At 52.6% G+C, this 22,148-nt stretch overlaps 17 non-coding genes across 17 annotated transcripts; all 17 read right to left on the bottom strand.

The window, feature by feature from the left end:
• Positions 1–2,893: 2,893 nt before the first annotated feature.
• Positions 2,894–3,080, bottom strand: LOC149066084 (U2 spliceosomal RNA). Its single transcript, XR_016195510.1, has one exon. It is a non-coding gene; the product is annotated as a U2 spliceosomal RNA (small nuclear RNA).
• A 514-nt stretch (positions 3,081–3,594) lies between these two features.
• LOC149066085 (U2 spliceosomal RNA) lies at positions 3,595–3,786 on the bottom strand. Its single transcript, XR_016195490.1, has one exon. It is a non-coding gene; the product is annotated as a U2 spliceosomal RNA (small nuclear RNA).
• A 514-nt stretch (positions 3,787–4,300) lies between these two features.
• Positions 4,301–4,492, bottom strand: LOC149066086 (U2 spliceosomal RNA). The gene has a single exon (XR_016195491.1). It is a non-coding gene; the product is annotated as a U2 spliceosomal RNA (small nuclear RNA).
• Positions 4,493–5,007: 515 nt separating this feature from the next.
• On the bottom strand, positions 5,008–5,194 carry LOC149066087 (U2 spliceosomal RNA). The gene has a single exon (XR_016195534.1). It is a non-coding gene; the product is annotated as a U2 spliceosomal RNA (small nuclear RNA).
• Positions 5,195–8,227: 3,033 nt separating this feature from the next.
• Positions 8,228–8,414, bottom strand: LOC149066088 (U2 spliceosomal RNA). Its single transcript, XR_016195511.1, has one exon. It is a non-coding gene; the product is annotated as a U2 spliceosomal RNA (small nuclear RNA).
• Positions 8,415–8,928: 514 nt separating this feature from the next.
• On the bottom strand, positions 8,929–9,120 carry LOC149066089 (U2 spliceosomal RNA). Its single transcript, XR_016195492.1, has one exon. It is a non-coding gene; the product is annotated as a U2 spliceosomal RNA (small nuclear RNA).
• A 514-nt stretch (positions 9,121–9,634) lies between these two features.
• Positions 9,635–9,826, bottom strand: LOC149066090 (U2 spliceosomal RNA). Its single transcript, XR_016195493.1, has one exon. It is a non-coding gene; the product is annotated as a U2 spliceosomal RNA (small nuclear RNA).
• A 514-nt stretch (positions 9,827–10,340) lies between these two features.
• Positions 10,341–10,532, bottom strand: LOC149066091 (U2 spliceosomal RNA). Its single transcript, XR_016195494.1, has one exon. It is a non-coding gene; the product is annotated as a U2 spliceosomal RNA (small nuclear RNA).
• A 514-nt stretch (positions 10,533–11,046) lies between these two features.
• LOC149066092 (U2 spliceosomal RNA) lies at positions 11,047–11,238 on the bottom strand. Its single transcript, XR_016195495.1, has one exon. It is a non-coding gene; the product is annotated as a U2 spliceosomal RNA (small nuclear RNA).
• A 515-nt stretch (positions 11,239–11,753) lies between these two features.
• LOC149066093 (U2 spliceosomal RNA) lies at positions 11,754–11,940 on the bottom strand. Its single transcript, XR_016195535.1, has one exon. It is a non-coding gene; the product is annotated as a U2 spliceosomal RNA (small nuclear RNA).
• Positions 11,941–14,973: 3,033 nt separating this feature from the next.
• Positions 14,974–15,160, bottom strand: LOC149066094 (U2 spliceosomal RNA). The gene has a single exon (XR_016195512.1). It is a non-coding gene; the product is annotated as a U2 spliceosomal RNA (small nuclear RNA).
• A 514-nt stretch (positions 15,161–15,674) lies between these two features.
• Positions 15,675–15,866, bottom strand: LOC149066095 (U2 spliceosomal RNA). Its single transcript, XR_016195496.1, has one exon. It is a non-coding gene; the product is annotated as a U2 spliceosomal RNA (small nuclear RNA).
• A 514-nt stretch (positions 15,867–16,380) lies between these two features.
• On the bottom strand, positions 16,381–16,572 carry LOC149066096 (U2 spliceosomal RNA). Its single transcript, XR_016195497.1, has one exon. It is a non-coding gene; the product is annotated as a U2 spliceosomal RNA (small nuclear RNA).
• Positions 16,573–17,088: 516 nt separating this feature from the next.
• Positions 17,089–17,275, bottom strand: LOC149066097 (U2 spliceosomal RNA). The gene has a single exon (XR_016195536.1). It is a non-coding gene; the product is annotated as a U2 spliceosomal RNA (small nuclear RNA).
• Positions 17,276–20,308: 3,033 nt separating this feature from the next.
• LOC149066098 (U2 spliceosomal RNA) lies at positions 20,309–20,495 on the bottom strand. The gene has a single exon (XR_016195513.1). It is a non-coding gene; the product is annotated as a U2 spliceosomal RNA (small nuclear RNA).
• A 514-nt stretch (positions 20,496–21,009) lies between these two features.
• On the bottom strand, positions 21,010–21,201 carry LOC149066099 (U2 spliceosomal RNA). The gene has a single exon (XR_016195499.1). It is a non-coding gene; the product is annotated as a U2 spliceosomal RNA (small nuclear RNA).
• A 514-nt stretch (positions 21,202–21,715) lies between these two features.
• On the bottom strand, positions 21,716–21,907 carry LOC149066100 (U2 spliceosomal RNA). Its single transcript, XR_016195500.1, has one exon. It is a non-coding gene; the product is annotated as a U2 spliceosomal RNA (small nuclear RNA).
• Positions 21,908–22,148: the final 241 nt, after the last annotated feature.

A 22,148-nucleotide genomic window follows, 5' to 3' on the forward strand; every position in this document is an offset into this window, starting at 1 on the left:
ACAGTAAGTTTGCGGTTAGTATGAGGATGATGAATACAGGCGAGACATATGCGAGAGTTATTTACATGGTATTTGCGGATAATATGCGGAACATATGCGACCTTCTGTACAAGCTATATACAAGAAATTATGCGGACAATCGGTGCGTTATATATAATGTGCGGACAATTCAAAATGACATGTTATGCGAAAGGTAATACATATATACATTGAGACTACTCTTGGGGGTATTTACATATCATGGGGCAGCATTTGCACGTGCGCTGTGTCGGACCAGTCTTCGCGCATGGTCGCTCGTGCGATCAGGCGAGGACGTTGCGGGTGTCAGGGTCCTCCCGGATGACTGCCGTACTCCGGATATAAATTCCACATAGATATCGCGTGATGCAGCAATCGTATCGCTGACGATCAACTTGCTCATGAGTCCCGCATATCTTCGGGAGCACAGCCGGGACACGATCCTATCGTTAAGTGGATCCCAGGAACCTAGGGCTCCCACCACAATGGTACCAAAGCGGACGTCCGGGTAGCGCTGCTTCAGGAGGTTGAGTAGCGGTCGATATTTCTCTTCCTTGGCACGTCTCGCTGTTGCAAAGGCCTCAGGGCCGTTTTCGAATGGCACCGTCACGTCGATGACCAGGATGGAGCCGTCTTTCTTGAGAATCAGGTCGGGCCGCAGAGTTGAACCCATCACTGGTCGGTTCTCGGCAAAGACTTCCCACCTTCCGCTGGCTGCCTTCTTTATCCTTTCCACGATGTTGTTGTGGCGCGCTGTGTATAGAGGACTATACATCATGCAATTATCCAGCACGTGTGGGAGGGTTTCATTTGGATAGTTGCACTTGCGGCAACGTTTGGCAGCTGGGTCATTCTCGTGTCGATAGCCGTTCAGCGGTACGAGACCCAACCTCGCACGGTGGATGAATCTCCAATCAGCGAAGCGAGTGAAGCTCCCCTCCCTGTGGAAGTGGGTCGATGCCTTTGAGCGTGAGAAGGTGCTGGATGTCTTCCCTTGGTGAGCCATTGCTGCCAAGTCCGCAGAGTGTTGCTTTCTGACAGCGCCTCTCAGGGTTCTGAAGACCATTCTCCTGTCGGAGATGGTGGTCTCTCCGCACTTGACAGCCACCTGATGGTCATCGGTGAGTTCCCACACCAGCTTGAGATGCTCGGAGGCCATCCGTGCCCTGGACCATACCGAAGATGTCGGGTGTGAGGTATGCCTCGCTGCCGACCTTGACAGATAAGCATTCAAGTCCGCTGTCGACGGGTTTGGCTTCCTGATGCACCTCGCCACGAATTCTGTCAGGTCTTCCCACGCCGTGGCCTGTACCACTGCGTCCTTTGATGTTAGAAGCTTCATGGCCGCATCGACGTGGCTGATGTCAGCGTCCACTGCCGCCTCGGGGACACCAAAGAGCCCGTCCCTCCTATCGCCATGAAGGTACGTGTTGGAGGCACGCTTTGGGACGTTGAGGGTGGCTTTGATCAGTGGTCTCAGCGCATTGTCGATCCGGCGCCATTCCCCTTTCTTCCTCTGGGCCGTACGTAGAGAGTACTGCAACGAGGGGTAGAAGAAGCTCTTGAGGGCATCCAGGCGTTGCCACGGTGCAAGGCTTGATGATAGCAGGTCCGTCCCGTACTGGATGCATTGCTCCAGCGAAGCGTCATCTGGGAGAAGCCGAAAGCCCACCGGCTTCCCAAGGAACCTCTTGTGACAGCCGTCCGTCACCACGGGAATGGGGGTGCCATCCACCTCGAAGGTAGTGCTTCTACAGCCAGCCGGTGAGTGCGAGAGGTGCATCGAGTAGCACTTCCGGGGGTTCATCTTCAAACCGAGGCTGGCAGACACCTCGCTCGCAGTGTTGATTTTTGTTTGAAGTGACACCGGGCTCTCGGCGAGGATCATCAGGTCGTCCGCATACGCCAAGATGTCGTGGCAGTCCTCACTTTGCTGGACGGCTCGCAGGACAGGGTCTACGCATATGTTAAACAGGAGCCCGCTCAGTGGGCACCCCTGTCGGACACCTTGGGTTACAGCGAGCTCCTCCGAGGATCCATCTTCTGTGTGGTACGTAGTGGTGGCCCCGTTGTAGAGGTCCTGGACGACCTGTAGGAACTTAGGACCCGCGCCAGCCCGCATGAGGGTGTGCGCTATAACCTCATGAGGGATTGACCCGAATGCGTTGGAGTAGTCCAGCGACATCAGGCATATGTCCTTTGAACTCCTCCTCGCTTTCTGGATGCGTTGTTCCAGCATGTAGTTATTTTCAAATGTCCCGTCGTACTGGAGGAAGCCTTTTTGAGCGGGTGACAGGATTCCGTGGTCGCTCAACCATGAGGTCAGGCGCTTGGAGAGGCAGCCAGCGTACAATTTGTAGATGGTCGGGGTCAGTGCAATCGGTCTCCAGTTACTGACCTGTGCTGGGTCCCCCCCTTTTGGCACGAGTATTGTTCTTGAGCACTTCCAGTCATCCGGGATTCTGCAGCACTTGAGGCACCCATTGAAGATCGCCGTTAGCGCCTTTGCCTCCGGGTCGACCCCCAGCCAGTGCTTGTATGTTATTCTGTCAGCACCAGGGGCAGAGTTCTCGGCGCGCTTCAGGCGGCTCAGCACTTCCGTCGTCGAGAGTGGGGCGACGTCCACTGGCTCAGGCGCGGGGTTCGGGTGGGTGACTCCCTCGAGCAAGGACGCGTCGAACCTTGATGTTGCCTGGAATTTTTCCACGACCTCCTCAATGGGAATGGCACACCTTTCGGACTCCGCCTCGGTTATGATCTTCACCGCGCGACGCCTATTCCTCCTGTAGAGGCGCTGAATGTCGCGGTGGTTTCTGGGATTAACCCCTCTCCTTCCATTCCCACCTGTGGGCGCTGGGAGCTTGACGAACTCCTGGGTGAATGTTGTCAACTCCCGTATGATGCCGAGAGGACCCGCGGCAGAGGTTCAGCAAGCTGAAAGCACTCCGCCCTGTTCCAAAAATAAGTTTAATATCTTGTCCCCATGTAGGAGACGTACCAGATATTAAGCTGATAAGAACAGATACTACACTTTGATCTTAGCCAAAAGGCCGAGAAGCGATAACGGGATAGACGCGAATTAAAATTTGATCACAATTAACTATAATTAATGTCCTGGCTGGGGTCTGTTTTAATAGCGTCGGAAGACTCGATCGTATTTTGAAGACGAGACGACTTCTTGTCGACCAGATGTTGCTTTCAGGTGCGACGTATCCTGGGCTCCCGGGGCGCCGTTCCGTCCGGGTTGCACGTTCGACCGCTAGATGTCGACGCGAGACCAATATCTACTTGCATTCTCGATCTAGAAGGGGGGGGGGGCACCCAGGAACGGGAGAGACGTCGAGGGGACCCGCGGCAGCATTTCGGAAGCGCACAGCACAACGAGGAAACGACCGGCGTGGACCCGTCCTCACAAGGACGTGGCATCCACGTCGTCTCCTTAATAAAAAAAAAAGTCCCAGGGTCGTGCGCCGGGCCTTAATTTTCCGTCGACCGCTTTCAAATCGGTCTATTTCGCCCCGGTAATGTATGATTATTGCGAAATTATGAATAAAACACAGAGTCTACTTGATTTCATGAGGATGGGCCCAACTCGAAGGTAGTGCAATATCGAGAGGACCCGCGGCAGAGGTTCAGCAAGCTGAAAGCACTCCGCCCTGTTCCAAAAATAAGTTTAATATCTTGTCCCCATGTAGGAGACGTACCAGATATTAAGCTGATAAGAACAGATACTACACTTTGATCTTAGCCAAAAGGCCGAGAAGCGATAACGGGATAGACGCGAATTAAAATTTGATCACAATTAACTATAATTAATGTCCTGGCTGGGGTCTGTTTTAATAGCGTCGGAAGACTCGATCGTATTTTGAAGACGAGACGACTTCTTGTCGACCAGATGTTGCTTTCAGGTGCGACGTATCCTGGGCTCCCGGGGCGCCGTTCCGTCCGGGTTGCACGTTCGACCGCTAGATGTCGACGCGAGACCAATATCTACTTGCATTCTCGATCTAGAAGGGGGGGGGGGCACCCAGGAACGGGAGAGACGTCGAGGGGACCCGCGGCAGCATTTCGGAAGCGCACAGCACAACGAGGAAACGACCGGCGTGGACCCGTCCTCACAAGGACGTGGCATCCACGTCGTCTCCTTAATAAAAAAAAAAGTCCCAGGGTCGTGCGCCGGGCCTTAATTTTCCGTCGACCGCTTTCAAATCGGTCTATTTCGCCCCGGTAATGTATGATTATTGCGAAATTATGAATAAAACACAGAGTCTACTTGATTTCATGAGGATGGGCCCAACTCGAAGGTAGTGCAATATCGAGAGGACCCGCGGCAGAGGTTCAGCAAGCTGAAAGCACTCCGCCCTGTTCCAAAAATAAGTTTAATATCTTGTCCCCATGTAGGAGACGTACCAGATATTAAGCTGATAAGAACAGATACTACACTTTGATCTTAGCCAAAAGGCCGAGAAGCGATAACGGGATAGACGCGAATTAAAATTTGATCACAATTAACTATAATTAATGTCCTGGCTGGGGTCTGTTTTAATAGCGTCGGAAGACTCGATCGTATTTTGAAGACGAGACGACTTCTTGTCGACCAGATGTTGCTTTCAGGTGCGACGTATCCTGGGCTCCCGGGGCGCCGTTCCGTCCGGGTTGCACGTTCGACCGCTAGATGTCGACGCGAGACCAATATCTACTTGCATTCTCGATCTAGAAGGGGGGGGGGGCACCCAGGAACGGGAGAGACGTCGAGGGGACCCGCGGCAGCATTTCGGAAGCGCACAGCACAACGAGGAAACGACCGGCGTGGACCCGTCCTCACAAGGACGTGCCATCCACGTCGTCTCCTTAATAAAAAACTAAGTCCCAGGGGTCGTGTGCCGGGCCTTAATTTCCCGTCGACCGCTTTCAAATTTGTCGTTTTCGCCCCGACAAAGAGTGATTATTGCGAAATTATGAATAAAACACAGAGTCTACTTGATTTCATGAGGATGGGCCCAACTCGAAGGTAGTGCAATATCGAGAGGACCCGCGGCAGAGGTTCAGCAAGCTGAAAGCACTCCGCCCTGTTCCAAAAATAAGTTTAATATCTTGTCCCCATGTAGGAGACGTACCAGATATTAAGCTGATAAGAACAGATTATAAAAAGCTTTTATTCATGTTTGAAAGGTTTCTTTCCATGGCCCGATATGGGACTTACTTTCATCCTTTACAAGGGGATTAGTATACCCATTAGTTGGTTGAGCAGTATGAGTATGTTACAAGCAGTTACGGATTATTCTGCGGTTACAAGCGTGTTACAGTACGCTGTTTACAGTAAGTTTGCGGTTAGTATGAGGATGATGAATACAGGCGAGACATATGCGAGAGTTATTTACATGGTATTTGCGGATAATATGCGGAACATATGCGACCTTCTGTACAAGCTATATACAAGAAATTATGCGGACAATCGGTGCGTTATATATAATGTGCGGACAATTCAAAATGACATGTTATGCGAAAGGTAATACATATATACATTGAGACTACTCTTGGGGGTATTTACATATCATGGGGCAGCATTTGCACGTGCGCTGTGTCGGACCAGTCTTCGCGCATGGTCGCTCGTGCGATCAGGCGAGGACGTTGCGGGTGTCAGGGTCCTCCCGGATGACTGCCGTACTCCGGATATAAATTCCACATAGATATCGCGTGATGCAGCAATCGTATCGCTGACGATCAACTTGCTCATGAGTCCCGCATATCTTCGGGAGCACAGCCGGGACACGATCCTATCGTTAAGTGGATCCCAGGAACCTAGGGCTCCCACCACAATGGTACCAAAGCGGACGTCCGGGTAGCGCTGCTTCAGGAGGTTGAGTAGCGGTCGATATTTCTCTTCCTTGGCACGTCTCGCTGTTGCAAAGGCCTCAGGGCCGTTTTCGAATGGCACCGTCACGTCGATGACCAGGATGGAGCCGTCTTTCTTGAGAATCAGGTCGGGCCGCAGAGTTGAACCCATCACTGGTCGGTTCTCGGCAAAGACTTCCCACCTTCCGCTGGCTGCCTTCTTTATCCTTTCCACGATGTTGTTGTGGCGCGCTGTGTATAGAGGACTATACATCATGCAATTATCCAGCACGTGTGGGAGGGTTTCATTTGGATAGTTGCACTTGCGGCAACGTTTGGCAGCTGGGTCATTCTCGTGTCGATAGCCGTTCAGCGGTACGAGACCCAACCTCGCACGGTGGATGAATCTCCAATCAGCGAAGCGAGTGAAGCTCCCCTCCCTGTGGAAGTGGGTCGATGCCTTTGAGCGTGAGAAGGTGCTGGATGTCTTCCCTTGGTGAGCCATTGCTGCCAAGTCCGCAGAGTGTTGCTTTCTGACAGCGCCTCTCAGGGTTCTGAAGACCATTCTCCTGTCGGAGATGGTGGTCTCTCCGCACTTGACAGCCACCTGATGGTCATCGGTGAGTTCCCACACCAGCTTGAGATGCTCGGAGGCCATCCGTGCCCTGGACCATACCGAAGATGTCGGGTGTGAGGTATGCCTCGCTGCCGACCTTGACAGATAAGCATTCAAGTCCGCTGTCGACGGGTTTGGCTTCCTGATGCACCTCGCCACGAATTCTGTCAGGTCTTCCCACGCCGTGGCCTGTACCACTGCGTCCTTTGATGTTAGAAGCTTCATGGCCGCATCGACGTGGCTGATGTCAGCGTCCACTGCCGCCTCGGGGACACCAAAGAGCCCGTCCCTCCTATCGCCATGAAGGTACGTGTTGGAGGCACGCTTTGGGACGTTGAGGGTGGCTTTGATCAGTGGTCTCAGCGCATTGTCGATCCGGCGCCATTCCCCTTTCTTCCTCTGGGCCGTACGTAGAGAGTACTGCAACGAGGGGTAGAAGAAGCTCTTGAGGGCATCCAGGCGTTGCCACGGTGCAAGGCTTGATGATAGCAGGTCCGTCCCGTACTGGATGCATTGCTCCAGCGAAGCGTCATCTGGGAGAAGCCGAAAGCCCACCGGCTTCCCAAGGAACCTCTTGTGACAGCCGTCCGTCACCACGGGAATGGGGGTGCCATCCACCTCGAAGGTAGTGCTTCTACAGCCAGCCGGTGAGTGCGAGAGGTGCATCGAGTAGCACTTCCGGGGGTTCATCTTCAAACCGAGGCTGGCAGACACCTCGCTCGCAGTGTTGATTTTTGTTTGAAGTGACACCGGGCTCTCGGCGAGGATCATCAGGTCGTCCGCATACGCCAAGATGTCGTGGCAGTCCTCACTTTGCTGGACGGCTCGCAGGACAGGGTCTACGCATATGTTAAACAGGAGCCCGCTCAGTGGGCACCCCTGTCGGACACCTTGGGTTACAGCGAGCTCCTCCGAGGATCCATCTTCTGTGTGGTACGTAGTGGTGGCCCCGTTGTAGAGGTCCTGGACGACCTGTAGGAACTTAGGACCCGCGCCAGCCCGCATGAGGGTGTGCGCTATAACCTCATGAGGGATTGACCCGAATGCGTTGGAGTAGTCCAGCGACATCAGGCATATGTCCTTTGAACTCCTCCTCGCTTTCTGGATGCGTTGTTCCAGCATGTAGTTATTTTCAAATGTCCCGTCGTACTGGAGGAAGCCTTTTTGAGCGGGTGACAGGATTCCGTGGTCGCTCAACCATGAGGTCAGGCGCTTGGAGAGGCAGCCAGCGTACAATTTGTAGATGGTCGGGGTCAGTGCAATCGGTCTCCAGTTACTGACCTGTGCTGGGTCCCCCCCTTTTGGCACGAGTATTGTTCTTGAGCACTTCCAGTCATCCGGGATTCTGCAGCACTTGAGGCACCCATTGAAGATCGCCGTTAGCGCCTTTGCCTCCGGGTCGACCCCCAGCCAGTGCTTGTATGTTATTCTGTCAGCACCAGGGGCAGAGTTCTCGGCGCGCTTCAGGCGGCTCAGCACTTCCGTCGTCGAGAGTGGGGCGACGTCCACTGGCTCAGGCGCGGGGTTCGGGTGGGTGACTCCCTCGAGCAAGGACGCGTCGAACCTTGATGTTGCCTGGAATTTTTCCACGACCTCCTCAATGGGAATGGCACACCTTTCGGACTCCGCCTCGGTTATGATCTTCACCGCGCGACGCCTATTCCTCCTGTAGAGGCGCTGAATGTCGCGGTGGTTTCTGGGATTAACCCCTCTCCTTCCATTCCCACCTGTGGGCGCTGGGAGCTTGACGAACTCCTGGGTGAATGTTGTCAACTCCCGTATGATGCCGAGAGGACCCGCGGCAGAGGTTCAGCAAGCTGAAAGCACTCCGCCCTGTTCCAAAAATAAGTTTAATATCTTGTCCCCATGTAGGAGACGTACCAGATATTAAGCTGATAAGAACAGATACTACACTTTGATCTTAGCCAAAAGGCCGAGAAGCGATAACGGGATAGACGCGAATTAAAATTTGATCACAATTAACTATAATTAATGTCCTGGCTGGGGTCTGTTTTAATAGCGTCGGAAGACTCGATCGTATTTTGAAGACGAGACGACTTCTTGTCGACCAGATGTTGCTTTCAGGTGCGACGTATCCTGGGCTCCCGGGGCGCCGTTCCGTCCGGGTTGCACGTTCGACCGCTAGATGTCGACGCGAGACCAATATCTACTTGCATTCTCGATCTAGAAGGGGGGGGGGGCACCCAGGAACGGGAGAGACGTCGAGGGGACCCGCGGCAGCATTTCGGAAGCGCACAGCACAACGAGGAAACGACCGGCGTGGACCCGTCCTCACAAGGACGTGGCATCCACGTCGTCTCCTTAATAAAAAAAAAAGTCCCAGGGTCGTGCGCCGGGCCTTAATTTTCCGTCGACCGCTTTCAAATCGGTCTATTTCGCCCCGGTAATGTATGATTATTGCGAAATTATGAATAAAACACAGAGTCTACTTGATTTCATGAGGATGGGCCCAACTCGAAGGTAGTGCAATATCGAGAGGACCCGCGGCAGAGGTTCAGCAAGCTGAAAGCACTCCGCCCTGTTCCAAAAATAAGTTTAATATCTTGTCCCCATGTAGGAGACGTACCAGATATTAAGCTGATAAGAACAGATACTACACTTTGATCTTAGCCAAAAGGCCGAGAAGCGATAACGGGATAGACGCGAATTAAAATTTGATCACAATTAACTATAATTAATGTCCTGGCTGGGGTCTGTTTTAATAGCGTCGGAAGACTCGATCGTATTTTGAAGACGAGACGACTTCTTGTCGACCAGATGTTGCTTTCAGGTGCGACGTATCCTGGGCTCCCGGGGCGCCGTTCCGTCCGGGTTGCACGTTCGACCGCTAGATGTCGACGCGAGACCAATATCTACTTGCATTCTCGATCTAGAAGGGGGGGGGGGCACCCAGGAACGGGAGAGACGTCGAGGGGACCCGCGGCAGCATTTCGGAAGCGCACAGCACAACGAGGAAACGACCGGCGTGGACCCGTCCTCACAAGGACGTGGCATCCACGTCGTCTCCTTAATAAAAAAAAAAGTCCCAGGGTCGTGCGCCGGGCCTTAATTTTCCGTCGACCGCTTTCAAATCGGTCTATTTCGCCCCGGTAATGTATGATTATTGCGAAATTATGAATAAAACACAGAGTCTACTTGATTTCATGAGGATGGGCCCAACTCGAAGGTAGTGCAATATCGAGAGGACCCGCGGCAGAGGTTCAGCAAGCTGAAAGCACTCCGCCCTGTTCCAAAAATAAGTTTAATATCTTGTCCCCATGTAGGAGACGTACCAGATATTAAGCTGATAAGAACAGATACTACACTTTGATCTTAGCCAAAAGGCCGAGAAGCGATAACGGGATAGACGCGAATTAAAATTTGATCACAATTAACTATAATTAATGTCCTGGCTGGGGTCTGTTTTAATAGCGTCGGAAGACTCGATCGTATTTTGAAGACGAGACGACTTCTTGTCGACCAGATGTTGCTTTCAGGTGCGACGTATCCTGGGCTCCCGGGGCGCCGTTCCGTCCGGGTTGCACGTTCGACCGCTAGATGTCGACGCGAGACCAATATCTACTTGCATTCTCGATCTAGAAGGGGGGAGGGGCACCCAGGAACGGGAGAGACGTCGAGGGGACCCGCGGCAGCATTTCGGAAGCGCACAGCACAACGAGGAAACGACCGGCGTGGACCCGTCCTCACAAGGACGTGGCATCCACGTCGTCTCCTTAATAAAAAACTAAGTCCCAGGGTCGTGCGCCGGGCCTTAATTTTCCGTCGACCGCTTTCAAATCGGTCTATTTCGCCCCGGTAATGTATGATTATTGCGAAATTATGAATAAAACACAGAGTCTACTTGATTTCATGAGGATGGGCCCAACTCGAAGGTAGTGCAATATCGAGAGGACCCGCGGCAGAGGTTCAGCAAGCTGAAAGCACTCCGCCCTGTTCCAAAAATAAGTTTAATATCTTGTCCCCATGTAGGAGACGTACCAGATATTAAGCTGATAAGAACAGATACTACACTTTGATCTTAGCCAAAAGGCCGAGAAGCGATAACGGGATAGACGCGAATTAAAATTTGATCACAATTAACTATAATTAATGTCCTGGCTGGGGTCTGTTTTAATAGCGTCGGAAGACTCGATCGTATTTTGAAGACGAGACGACTTCTTGTCGACCAGATGTTGCTTTCAGGTGCGACGTATCCTGGGCTCCCGGGGCGCCGTTCCGTCCGGGTTGCACGTTCGACCGCTAGATGTCGACGCGAGACCAATATCTACTTGCATTCTCGATCTAGAAGGGGGGGGGGGCACCCAGGAACGGGAGAGACGTCGAGGGGACCCGCGGCAGCATTTCGGAAGCGCACAGCACAACGAGGAAACGACCGGCGTGGACCCGTCCTCACAAGGACGTGGCATCCACGTCGTCTCCTTAATAAAAAACTAAGTCCCAGGGTCGTGCGCCGGGCCTTAATTTTCCGTCGACCGCTTTCAAATCGGTCTATTTCGCCCCGGTAATGTATGATTATTGCGAAATTATGAATAAAACACAGAGTCTACTTGATTTCATGAGGATGGGCCCAACTCGAAGGTAGTGCAATATCGAGAGGACCCGCGGCAGAGGTTCAGCAAGCTGAAAGCACTCCGCCCTGTTCCAAAAATAAGTTTAATATCTTGTCCCCATGTAGGAGACGTACCAGATATTAAGCTGATAAGAACAGATACTACACTTTGATCTTAGCCAAAAGGCCGAGAAGCGATAACGGGATAGACGCGAATTAAAATTTGATCACAATTAACTATAATTAATGTCCTGGCTGGGGTCTGTTTTAATAGCGTCGGAAGACTCGATCGTATTTTGAAGACGAGACGACTTCTTGTCGACCAGATGTTGCTTTCAGGTGCGACGTATCCTGGGCTCCCGGGGCGCCGTTCCGTCCGGGTTGCACGTTCGACCGCTAGATGTCGACGCGAGACCAATATCTACTTGCATTCTCGATCTAGAAGGGGGGGGGGGCACCCAGGAACGGGAGAGACGTCGAGGGGACCCGCGGCAGCATTTCGGAAGCGCACAGCACAACGAGGAAACGACCGGCGTGGACCCGTCCTCACAAGGACGTGCCATCCACGTCGTCTCCTTAATAAAAAACTAAGTCCCAGGGGTCGTGTGCCGGGCCTTAATTTCCCGTCGACCGCTTTCAAATTTGTCGTTTTCGCCCCGACAAAGAGTGATTATTGCGAAATTATGAATAAAACACAGAGTCTACTTGATTTCATGAGGATGGGCCCAACTCGAAGGTAGTGCAATATCGAGAGGACCCGCGGCAGAGGTTCAGCAAGCTGAAAGCACTCCGCCCTGTTCCAAAAATAAGTTTAATATCTTGTCCCCATGTAGGAGACGTACCAGATATTAAGCTGATAAGAACAGATTATAAAAAGCTTTTATTCATGTTTGAAAGGTTTCTTTCCATGGCCCGATATGGGACTTACTTTCATCCTTTACAAGGGGATTAGTATACCCATTAGTTGGTTGAGCAGTATGAGTATGTTACAAGCAGTTACGGATTATTCTGCGGTTACAAGCGTGTTACAGTACGCTGTTTACAGTAAGTTTGCGGTTAGTATGAGGATGATGAATACAGGCGAGACATATGCGAGAGTTATTTACATGGTATTTGCGGATAATATGCGGAACATATGCGACCTTCTGTACAAGCTATATACAAGAAATTATGCGGACAATCGGTGCGTTATATATAATGTGCGGACAATTCAAAATGACATGTTATGCGAAAGGTAATACATATATACATTGAGACTACTCTTGGGGGTATTTACATATCATGGGGCAGCATTTGCACGTGCGCTGTGTCGGACCAGTCTTCGCGCATGGTCGCTCGTGCGATCAGGCGAGGACGTTGCGGGTGTCAGGGTCCTCCCGGATGACTGCCGTACTCCGGATATAAATTCCACATAGATATCGCGTGATGCAGCAATCGTATCGCTGACGATCAACTTGCTCATGAGTCCCGCATATCTTCGGGAGCACAGCCGGGACACGATCCTATCGTTAAGTGGATCCCAGGAACCTAGGGCTCCCACCACAATGGTACCAAAGCGGACGTCCGGGTAGCGCTGCTTCAGGAGGTTGAGTAGCGGTCGATATTTCTCTTCCTTGGCACGTCTCGCTGTTGCAAAGGCCTCAGGGCCGTTTTCGAATGGCACCGTCACGTCGATGACCAGGATGGAGCCGTCTTTCTTGAGAATCAGGTCGGGCCGCAGAGTTGAACCCATCACTGGTCGGTTCTCGGCAAAGACTTCCCACCTTCCGCTGGCTGCCTTCTTTATCCTTTCCACGATGTTGTTGTGGCGCGCTGTGTATAGAGGACTATACATCATGCAATTATCCAGCACGTGTGGGAGGGTTTCATTTGGATAGTTGCACTTGCGGCAACGTTTGGCAGCTGGGTCATTCTCGTGTCGATAGCCGTTCAGCGGTACGAGACCCAACCTCGCACGGTGGATGAATCTCCAATCAGCGAAGCGAGTGAAGCTCCCCTCCCTGTGGAAGTGGGTCGATGCCTTTGAGCGTGAGAAGGTGCTGGATGTCTTCCCTTGGTGAGCCATTGCTGCCAAGTCCGCAGAGTGTTGCTTTCTGACAGCGCCTCTCAGGGTTCTGAAGACCATTCTCCTGTCGGAGATGGTGGTCTCTCCGCACTTGACAGCCACCTGATGGTCATCGGTGAGTTCCCACACCAGCTTGAGATGCTCGGAGGCCATCCGTGCCCTGGACCATACCGAAGATGTCGGGTGTGAGGTATGCCTCGCTGCCGACCTTGACAGATAAGCATTCAAGTCCGCTGTCGACGGGTTTGGCTTCCTGATGCACCTCGCCACGAATTCTGTCAGGTCTTCCCACGCCGTGGCCTGTACCACTGCGTCCTTTGATGTTAGAAGCTTCATGGCCGCATCGACGTGGCTGATGTCAGCGTCCACTGCCGCCTCGGGGACACCAAAGAGCCCGTCCCTCCTATCGCCATGAAGGTACGTGTTGGAGGCACGCTTTGGGACGTTGAGGGTGGCTTTGATCAGTGGTCTCAGCGCATTGTCGATCCGGCGCCATTCCCCTTTCTTCCTCTGGGCCGTACGTAGAGAGTACTGCAACGAGGGGTAGAAGAAGCTCTTGAGGGCATCCAGGCGTTGCCACGGTGCAAGGCTTGATGATAGCAGGTCCGTCCCGTACTGGATGCATTGCTCCAGCGAAGCGTCATCTGGGAGAAGCCGAAAGCCCACCGGCTTCCCAAGGAACCTCTTGTGACAGCCGTCCGTCACCACGGGAATGGGGGTGCCATCCACCTCGAAGGTAGTGCTTCTACAGCCAGCCGGTGAGTGCGAGAGGTGCATCGAGTAGCACTTCCGGGGGTTCATCTTCAAACCGAGGCTGGCAGACACCTCGCTCGCAGTGTTGATTTTTGTTTGAAGTGACACCGGGCTCTCGGCGAGGATCATCAGGTCGTCCGCATACGCCAAGATGTCGTGGCAGTCCTCACTTTGCTGGACGGCTCGCAGGACAGGGTCTACGCATATGTTAAACAGGAGCCCGCTCAGTGGGCACCCCTGTCGGACACCTTGGGTTACAGCGAGCTCCTCCGAGGATCCATCTTCTGTGTGGTACGTAGTGGTGGCCCCGTTGTAGAGGTCCTGGACGACCTGTAGGAACTTAGGACCCGCGCCAGCCCGCATGAGGGTGTGCGCTATAACCTCATGAGGGATTGACCCGAATGCGTTGGAGTAGTCCAGCGACATCAGGCATATGTCCTTTGAACTCCTCCTCGCTTTCTGGATGCGTTGTTCCAGCATGTAGTTATTTTCAAATGTCCCGTCGTACTGGAGGAAGCCTTTTTGAGCGGGTGACAGGATTCCGTGGTCGCTCAACCATGAGGTCAGGCGCTTGGAGAGGCAGCCAGCGTACAATTTGTAGATGGTCGGGGTCAGTGCAATCGGTCTCCAGTTACTGACCTGTGCTGGGTCCCCCCCTTTTGGCACGAGTATTGTTCTTGAGCACTTCCAGTCATCCGGGATTCTGCAGCACTTGAGGCACCCATTGAAGATCGCCGTTAGCGCCTTTGCCTCCGGGTCGACCCCCAGCCAGTGCTTGTATGTTATTCTGTCAGCACCAGGGGCAGAGTTCTCGGCGCGCTTCAGGCGGCTCAGCACTTCCGTCGTCGAGAGTGGGGCGACGTCCACTGGCTCAGGCGCGGGGTTCGGGTGGGTGACTCCCTCGAGCAAGGACGCGTCGAACCTTGATGTTGCCTGGAATTTTTCCACGACCTCCTCAATGGGAATGGCACACCTTTCGGACTCCGCCTCGGTTATGATCTTCACCGCGCGACGCCTATTCCTCCTGTAGAGGCGCTGAATGTCGCGGTGGTTTCTGGGATTAACCCCTCTCCTTCCATTCCCACCTGTGGGCGCTGGGAGCTTGACGAACTCCTGGGTGAATGTTGTCAACTCCCGTATGATGCCGAGAGGACCCGCGGCAGAGGTTCAGCAAGCTGAAAGCACTCCGCCCTGTTCCAAAAATAAGTTTAATATCTTGTCCCCATGTAGGAGACGTACCAGATATTAAGCTGATAAGAACAGATACTACACTTTGATCTTAGCCAAAAGGCCGAGAAGCGATAACGGGATAGACGCGAATTAAAATTTGATCACAATTAACTATAATTAATGTCCTGGCTGGGGTCTGTTTTAATAGCGTCGGAAGACTCGATCGTATTTTGAAGACGAGACGACTTCTTGTCGACCAGATGTTGCTTTCAGGTGCGACGTATCCTGGGCTCCCGGGGCGCCGTTCCGTCCGGGTTGCACGTTCGACCGCTAGATGTCGACGCGAGACCAATATCTACTTGCATTCTCGATCTAGAAGGGGGGGGGGGCACCCAGGAACGGGAGAGACGTCGAGGGGACCCGCGGCAGCATTTCGGAAGCGCACAGCACAACGAGGAAACGACCGGCGTGGACCCGTCCTCACAAGGACGTGGCATCCACGTCGTCTCCTTAATAAAAAAAAAAGTCCCAGGGTCGTGCGCCGGGCCTTAATTTTCCGTCGACCGCTTTCAAATCGGTCTATTTCGCCCCGGTAATGTATGATTATTGCGAAATTATGAATAAAACACAGAGTCTACTTGATTTCATGAGGATGGGCCCAACTCGAAGGTAGTGCAATATCGAGAGGACCCGCGGCAGAGGTTCAGCAAGCTGAAAGCACTCCGCCCTGTTCCAAAAATAAGTTTAATATCTTGTCCCCATGTAGGAGACGTACCAGATATTAAGCTGATAAGAACAGATACTACACTTTGATCTTAGCCAAAAGGCCGAGAAGCGATAACGGGATAGACGCGAATTAAAATTTGATCACAATTAACTATAATTAATGTCCTGGCTGGGGTCTGTTTTAATAGCGTCGGAAGACTCGATCGTATTTTGAAGACGAGACGACTTCTTGTCGACCAGATGTTGCTTTCAGGTGCGACGTATCCTGGGCTCCCGGGGCGCCGTTCCGTCCGGGTTGCACGTTCGACCGCTAGATGTCGACGCGAGACCAATATCTACTTGCATTCTCGATCTAGAAGGGGGGGGGGGCACCCAGGAACGGGAGAGACGTCGAGGGGACCCGCGGCAGCATTTCGGAAGCGCACAGCACAACGAGGAAACGACCGGCGTGGACCCGTCCTCACAAGGACGTGGCATCCACGTCGTCTCCTTAATAAAAAACTAAGTCCCAGGGTCGTGCGCCGGGCCTTAATTTTCCGTCGACCGCTTTCAAATCGGTCTATTTCGCCCCGGTAATGTATGATTATTGCGAAATTATGAATAAAACACAGAGTCTACTTGATTTCATGAGGATGGGCCCAACTCGAAGGTAGTGCAATATCGAGAGGACCCGCGGCAGAGGTTCAGCAAGCTGAAAGCACTCCGCCCTGTTCCAAAAATAAGTTTAATATCTTGTCCCCATGTAGGAGACGTACCAGATATTAAGCTGATAAGAACAGATACTACACTTTGATCTTAGCCAAAAGGCCGAGAAGCGATAACGGGATAGACGCGAATTAAAATTTGATCACAATTAACTATAATTAATGTCCTGGCTGGGGTCTGTTTTAATAGCGTCGGAAGACTCGATCGTATTTTGAAGACGAGACGACTTCTTGTCGACCAGATGTTGCTTTCAGGTGCGACGTATCCTGGGCTCCCGGGGCGCCGTTCCGTCCGGGTTGCACGTTCGACCGCTAGATGTCGACGCGAGACCAATATCTACTTGCATTCTCGATCTAGAAGGGGGGGGGGGGCACCCAGGAACGGGAGAGACGTCGAGGGGACCCGCGGCAGCATTTCGGAAGCGCACAGCACAACGAGGAAACGACCGGCGTGGACCCGTCCTCACAAGGACGTGCCATCCACGTCGTCTCCTTAATAAAAAACTAAGTCCCAGGGGTCGTGTGCCGGGCCTTAATTTCCCGTCGACCGCTTTCAAATTTGTCGTTTTCGCCCCGACAAAGAGTGATTATTGCGAAATTATGAATAAAACACAGAGTCTACTTGATTTCATGAGGATGGGCCCAACTCGAAGGTAGTGCAATATCGAGAGGACCCGCGGCAGAGGTTCAGCAAGCTGAAAGCACTCCGCCCTGTTCCAAAAATAAGTTTAATATCTTGTCCCCATGTAGGAGACGTACCAGATATTAAGCTGATAAGAACAGATTATAAAAAGCTTTTATTCATGTTTGAAAGGTTTCTTTCCATGGCCCGATATGGGACTTACTTTCATCCTTTACAAGGGGATTAGTATACCCATTAGTTGGTTGAGCACTATGAGTATGTTACAAGCAGTTACGGATTATTCTGCGGTTACAAGCGTGTTACAGTACGCTGTTTACAGTAAGTTTGCGGTTAGTATGAGGATGATGAATACAGGCGAGACATATGCGAGAGTTATTTACATGGTATTTGCGGATAATATGCGGAACATATGCGACCTTCTGTACAAGCTATATACAAGAAATTATGCGGACAATCGGTGCGTTATATATAATGTGCGGACAATTCAAAATGACATGTTATGCGAAAGGTAATACATATATACATTGAGACTACTCTTGGGGGTATTTACATATCATGGGGCAGCATTTGCACGTGCGCTGTGTCGGACCAGTCTTCGCGCATGGTCGCTCGTGCGATCAGGCGAGGACGTTGCGGGTGTCAGGGTCCTCCCGGATGACTGCCGTACTCCGGATATAAATTCCACATAGATATCGCGTGATGCAGCAATCGTATCGCTGACGATCAACTTGCTCATGAGTCCCGCATATCTTCGGGAGCACAGCCGGGACACGATCCTATCGTTAAGTGGATCCCAGGAACCTAGGGCTCCCACCACAATGGTACCAAAGCGGACGTCCGGGTAGCGCTGCTTCAGGAGGTTGAGTAGCGGTCGATATTTCTCTTCCTTGGCACGTCTCGCTGTTGCAAAGGCCTCAGGGCCGTTTTCGAATGGCACCGTCACGTCGATGACCAGGATGGAGCCGTCTTTCTTGAGAATCAGGTCGGGCCGCAGAGTTGAACCCATCACTGGTCGGTTCTCGGCAAAGACTTCCCACCTTCCGCTGGCTGCCTTCTTTATCCTTTCCACGATGTTGTTGTGGCGCGCTGTGTATAGAGGACTATACATCATGCAATTATCCAGCACGTGTGGGAGGGTTTCATTTGGATAGTTGCACTTGCGGCAACGTTTGGCAGCTGGGTCATTCTCGTGTCGATAGCCGTTCAGCGGTACGAGACCCAACCTCGCACGGTGGATGAATCTCCAATCAGCGAAGCGAGTGAAGCTCCCCTCCCTGTGGAAGTGGGTCGATGCCTTTGAGCGTGAGAAGGTGCTGGATGTCTTCCCTTGGTGAGCCATTGCTGCCAAGTCCGCAGAGTGTTGCTTTCTGACAGCGCCTCTCAGGGTTCTGAAGACCATTCTCCTGTCGGAGATGGTGGTCTCTCCGCACTTGACAGCCACCTGATGGTCATCGGTGAGTTCCCACACCAGCTTGAGATGCTCGGAGGCCATCCGTGCCCTGGACCATACCGAAGATGTCGGGTGTGAGGTATGCCTCGCTGCCGACCTTGACAGATAAGCATTCAAGTCCGCTGTCGACGGGTTTGGCTTCCTGATGCACCTCGCCACGAATTCTGTCAGGTCTTCCCACGCCGTGGCCTGTACCACTGCGTCCTTTGATGTTAGAAGCTTCATGGCCGCATCGACGTGGCTGATGTCAGCGTCCACTGCCGCCTCGGGGACACCAAAGAGCCCGTCCCTCCTATCGCCATGAAGGTACGTGTTGGAGGCACGCTTTGGGACGTTGAGGGTGGCTTTGATCAGTGGTCTCAGCGCATTGTCGATCCGGCGCCATTCCCCTTTCTTCCTCTGGGCCGTACGTAGAGAGTACTGCAACGAGGGGTAGAAGAAGCTCTTGAGGGCATCCAGGCGTTGCCACGGTGCAAGGCTTGATGATAGCAGGTCCGTCCCGTACTGGATGCATTGCTCCAGCGAAGCGTCATCTGGGAGAAGCCGAAAGCCCACCGGCTTCCCAAGGAACCTCTTGTGACAGCCGTCCGTCACCACGGGAATGGGGGTGCCATCCACCTCGAAGGTAGTGCTTCTACAGCCAGCCGGTGAGTGCGAGAGGTGCATCGAGTAGCACTTCCGGGGGTTCATCTTCAAACCGAGGCTGGCAGACACCTCGCTCGCAGTGTTGATTTTTGTTTGAAGTGACACCGGGCTCTCGGCGAGGATCATCAGGTCGTCCGCATACGCCAAGATGTCGTGGCAGTCCTCACTTTGCTGGACGGCTCGCAGGACAGGGTCTACGCATATGTTAAACAGGAGCCCGCTCAGTGGGCACCCCTGTCGGACACCTTGGGTTACAGCGAGCTCCTCCGAGGATCCATCTTCTGTGTGGTACGTAGTGGTGGCCCCGTTGTAGAGGTCCTGGACGACCTGTAGGAACTTAGGACCCGCGCCAGCCCGCATGAGGGTGTGCGCTATAACCTCATGAGGGATTGACCCGAATGCGTTGGAGTAGTCCAGCGACATCAGGCATATGTCCTTTGAACTCCTCCTCGCTTTCTGGATGCGTTGTTCCAGCATGTAGTTATTTTCAAATGTCCCGTCGTACTGGAGGAAGCCTTTTTGAGCGGGTGACAGGATTCCGTGGTCGCTCAACCATGAGGTCAGGCGCTTGGAGAGGCAGCCAGCGTACAATTTGTAGATGGTCGGGGTCAGTGCAATCGGTCTCCAGTTACTGACCTGTGCTGGGTCCCCCCCTTTTGGCACGAGTATTGTTCTTGAGCACTTCCAGTCATCCGGGATTCTGCAGCACTTGAGGCACCCATTGAAGATCGCCGTTAGCGCCTTTGCCTCCGGGTCGACCCCCAGCCAGTGCTTGTATGTTATTCTGTCAGCACCAGGGGCAGAGTTCTCGGCGCGCTTCAGGCGGCTCAGCACTTCCGTCGTCGAGAGTGGGGCGACGTCCACTGGCTCAGGCGCGGGGTTCGGGTGGGTGACTCCCTCGAGCAAGGACGCGTCGAACCTTGATGTTGCCTGGAATTTTTCCACGACCTCCTCAATGGGAATGGCACACCTTTCGGACTCCGCCTCGGTTATGATCTTCACCGCGCGACGCCTATTCCTCCTGTAGAGGCGCTGAATGTCGCGGTGGTTTCTGGGATTAACCCCTCTCCTTCCATTCCCACCTGTGGGCGCTGGGAGCTTGACGAACTCCTGGGTGAATGTTGTCAACTCCCGTATGATGCCGAGAGGACCCGCGGCAGAGGTTCAGCAAGCTGAAAGCACTCCGCCCTGTTCCAAAAATAAGTTTAATATCTTGTCCCCATGTAGGAGACGTACCAGATATTAAGCTGATAAGAACAGATACTACACTTTGATCTTAGCCAAAAGGCCGAGAAGCGATAACGGGATAGACGCGAATTAAAATTTGATCACAATTAACTATAATTAATGTCCTGGCTGGGGTCTGTTTTAATAGCGTCGGAAGACTCGATCGTATTTTGAAGACGAGACGACTTCTTGTCGACCAGATGTTGCTTTCAGGTGCGACGTATCCTGGGCTCCCGGGGCGCCGTTCCGTCCGGGTTGCACGTTCGACCGCTAGATGTCGACGCGAGACCAATATCTACTTGCATTCTCGATCTAGAAGGGGGGGGGGGCACCCAGGAACGGGAGAGACGTCGAGGGGACCCGCGGCAGCATTTCGGAAGCGCACAGCACAACGAGGAAACGACCGGCGTGGACCCGTCCTCACAAGGACGTGGCATCCACGTCGTCTCCTTAATAAAAAAAAAAGTCCCAGGGTCGTGCGCCGGGCCTTAATTTTCCGTCGACCGCTTTCAAATCGGTCTATTTCGCCCCGGTAATGTATGATTATTGCGAAATTATGAATAAAACACAGAGTCTACTTGATTTCATGAGGATGGGCCCAACTCGAAGGTAGTGCAATATCGAGAGGACCCGCGGCAGAGGTTCAGCAAGCTGAAAGCACTCCGCCCTGTTCCAAAAATAAGTTTAATATCTTGTCCCCATGTAGGAGACGTACCAGATATTAAGCTGATAAGAACAGATACTACACTTTGATCTTAGCCAAAAGGCCGAGAAGCGATAACGGGATAGACGCGAATTAAAATTTGATCACAATTAACTATAATTAATGTCCTGGCTGGGGTCTGTTTTAATAGCGTCGGAAGACTCGATCGTATTTTGAAGACGAGACGACTTCTTGTCGACCAGATGTTGCTTTCAGGTGCGACGTATCCTGGGCTCCCGGGGCGCCGTTCCGTCCGGGTTGCACGTTCGACCGCTAGATGTCGACGCGAGACCAATATCTACTTGCATTCTCGATCTAGAAGGGGGGGGGGGCACCCAGGAACGGGAGAGACGTCGAGGGGACCCGCGGCAGCATTTCGGAAGCGCACAGCACAACGAGGAAACGACCGGCGTGGACCCGTCCTCACAAGGACGTGGCATCCACGTCGTCTCCTTAATAAAAAAAAAAGTCCCAGGGTCGTGCGCCGGGCCTTAATTTTCCGTCGACCGCTTTCAAATCGGTCTATTTCGCCCCGGTAATGTATGATTATTGCGAAATTATGAATAAAACACAGAGTCTACTTGATTTCATGAGGATGGGCCCAACTCGAAGGTAGTGCAATATCGAGAGGACCCGCGGCAGAGGTTCAGCAAGCTGAAAGCACTCCGCCCTGTTCCAAAAATAAGTTTAATATCTTGTCCCCATGTAGGAGACGTACCAGATATTAAGCTGATAAGAACAGATACTACACTTTGATCTTAGCCAAAAGGCCGAGAAGCGATAACGGGATAGACGCGAATTAAAATTTGATCACAATTAACTATAATTAATGTCCTGGCTGGGGTCTGTTTTAATAGCGTCGGAAGACTCGATCGTATTTTGAAGACGAGACGACTTCTTGTCGACCAGATGTTGCTTTCAGGTGCGACGTATCCTGGGCTCCCGGGGCGCCGTTCCGTCCGGGTTGCACGTTCGACCGCTAGATGTCGACGCGAGACCAATATCTACTTGCATTCTCGATCT

Source organism: Pholcus phalangioides, unplaced genomic scaffold, assembly GCF_987345545.1.
Source record: "Pholcus phalangioides strain wild (caught in Gottingen) unplaced genomic scaffold, Ppha-v1.0 ptg000036l_1, whole genome shotgun sequence".
In the NCBI taxonomy this organism is placed as follows: Eukaryota; Metazoa; Arthropoda; class Arachnida; order Araneae; family Pholcidae; genus Pholcus; species Pholcus phalangioides.